General features: G+C 36.0%; 1 long non-coding RNA gene across 1 annotated transcript; it reads left to right on the top strand.

Annotated features, from left to right (window-relative positions):
- The first annotated feature begins 811 nt into the window (after positions 1-811).
- On the top strand, positions 812-1,380 carry LOC122077273. The gene is made up of 3 exons (XR_006139752.1): positions 812-1,021; positions 1,116-1,164; positions 1,332-1,380. It is a non-coding gene; the product is annotated as an uncharacterized LOC122077273 (long non-coding RNA).
- Positions 1,381-2,883: the final 1,503 nt, after the last annotated feature.

Here is a 2,883-nt window from a genome sequence, read left to right as displayed (position 1 = left end):
AAAAGTGTAAATTTTATAAAACAAACTATGTGGTACAGTCATGTGTCTTTGTTGAGTTATGTGAAACTACTCACTAAGGGTTTCTTTATTTAATTGTGTAAAAAGGGTTGAAAATTTTGAACATTATGAGACTCTAATCTTTCATAATGTTGTAATTTTCTCCTAACTTTATATGTTTCGACATGTTATTTCCACTTAAACTGAATTTTAAACATGGTTTAGATTATTCAACTTCTTCCTTTCCGATCCTTTTCCTCGAAATAATAAAATAGATCACACACTCAAATTGTATTATAATAGGTAAGTGACCAGATTATTCAAATAAGTTGTGTTTTCTATGATTTATCATTGACACTTATGCCTTGGAGGAGGTATAAATTTAGCAGTAATTTCGTTGCTCCTTCTCAGCAAGCTATGCCGGTTCATAATAATAGTTTGAAAAATGGAGTAGGTAAAATTCAATATCCAATTCTAATCAGCTTGGTTCTTTCTACCATTATATGTAAATCTTAGTTCAATGAATCCAGATCTTATAGATGTTGAGTAAACATGGATTCACATTTCTGGTTTTAGTGATTATAACTGTATTATTTAAACATATCATTCCAATAAGGATTGACCTTATTAATCTGCTTCTTCGTCTATTTCTTTTTTTTTTAATGTTTAAGAACTAGTCAAGATAGAAAACCCAAAAAAAAAAAAGGGAGACGACTTAGCTTGGAGAACAAGGGAAGCTCTTTCCAACTCCTATAAAAGCCCCAACAAGCAAATTGTATTTCAGGCATTACTATCTTGCATATATAGGGTTCCATTTTGCTCTCTTCAACTCACACTTACAAACTCAATTAGTCTCAAAACTTCTCCCGTGGCGGACATCGCTCCGAAGATCCACGGGCACCTATTCTCCTTCCCGGTAATGCGAACCTTCACTTGCCTCCATGAGAAAGGGGTTGAATTCGAGTTCGTCCCCATACATATGAAAGCCGGTGAACATAAGAAGGAGCCCTTCATCTCTCTCAGTGTAACCTAGAAAACCATATCTAGCTCATTCAGATTCACCCTTCTCTATAATTTTAGACAAAATATCTAAATCTAAAGCATTTGTTTCATTGCAGCCATTTGGAATGATTCCTGCCTTTGAAGATGAAGATTTGAAGCTATTTGGTAAGCATATATATGGATTGTTGATACCCATGAAAACCCATTAAGAATACATGAGCTAAATTTATTGAGATTGGTGATGATCTATTAAAGTATCATATGAAGGTACGAACATATCCTATGAAGGTACAAACATATCCTATGACATGGATTCTTGTTTGCTTTTACAGAGTCGAGAGCAATAACCAAATATGTTGCCTATGAGTACCACGGGAAGGGTTATAATCCCTCTCCTCTTTTTATTTATTACATTTATTTACTCACAAAAAAAAAAAAAGAAAAAAATCATAGGATATTGCATTAGATAGGCCAATTTAAGGAAAAAGATAGACATATAGGCCAATCATTACATCATGATGAATTTAAATATTTTTAAAAATTTTCTTTTATTTTTGAGAAATTTACATCCATCTTCCCTCTCATTTGACCTTATTACATCCACTCCCCTTACATTTTATTTATTACAAATAAACCCACCTAACCTAACACTGTGAGAGCCTTTTCAGGGCCAATCCGTTAAGTGGAGCCATTTTTTCCTTAATACCCACTTCTGAAGCCAAGGAAAGAGTAACTGCAGCTCTATCTTGTCCAGCGAAGGTTTCTCAGTAGCTCTGTCTTCTCCAATGATCTATGGTTTTCTTCAGTGAAATTGATGCCTTTATACATGAAAGAAGTGATGTCCTAAGGTCTTCAGTTTGTTCGTTCTTCCCCAATTTAGCTTCTCAGGCGACAGTGATGCCCTAAGCTCTCCATTATATGGTTTTCCCTTACCAGTTTTCTCAAGCAACCTATATACAGGAAACCATCATTTCCAAACCAAATATTACCCGCAAGTTGATTGTAAATTTTAATCGAATGCATATGGATTCTCTGTGCCCACATTTTTTGGTGGGGATTCTGTATTTCTGTTCCTCCAACCGATGTTCAAGAACTGCCTTACTGGGTATTTTAGTGATAATCTCTGGTATCCATTTGGATGTTTTTTGTGATTCAATAGAGAAACTTGTCAATTGGGTTCTGGGTAGGTTGCGGGGGAGCATCGCTTATCTGAATTCTTGTTTCTCGATCAAGATTTTGGCTATCAACCCAAGTGACCCATTAGTGTCATACTGTCATGGAAGGTTTCTCAAAATTTTCATTCAAATGCCATCTTTCTTCAAAGTTTCATTCAAATGTCATATTTTTCTCTATCTGAATCAACAAAATGACTCCTCGCACTTGTCCTTTCATGATTTTTTCAAAGGATTTTGATTTCCTTAGTGACTAATCTCTAATTTCTCGACAGTTTTGTCCTTATTTACGTTCTCATATTACGTGGACTTGCTTCTTGAAAGTTTTGTAGCCGAATCAATGGCGAAAGAAAGATCCAGAGAGGGCGGTAGTATGGTTTGATTACCATAGATTTGTCTGAATTGAGATGGGTTTTTCAGGATGAAGGTGACACGATGTATAAGGAGAAAAATAACTCAAGGGGGTAGCACAATTGGTGAGCAACAAACTTGATATAAGCCGTAAACTCGAACATCCTAAGTTCCACTCCCACTAGTCACACCTGGGCCACCCATATAGGGTGTTTAGTGCTCTTCACTGCTTTCAGTGAAAGTTGAATGGTTCTCATTCAACCCCAGTATGACCCGGTCCATACAGTTGTGAGATCAGTATGGGCCCACATGACTAGTCAGGCCTAAGGCCTGGATACCTGTCGTTAGCAAAAAAAAAAAA

The sequence above is a fragment of the Macadamia integrifolia genome, chromosome 1 (genome assembly GCF_013358625.1).
Source record: "Macadamia integrifolia cultivar HAES 741 chromosome 1, SCU_Mint_v3, whole genome shotgun sequence".
Lineage (NCBI taxonomy): Eukaryota > Viridiplantae > Streptophyta > Magnoliopsida > Proteales > Proteaceae > Macadamia > Macadamia integrifolia.
The sequence above is the reverse complement of the archived record's forward strand: the minus strand, read 5'-3'. Positions and strand labels throughout refer to the sequence as shown.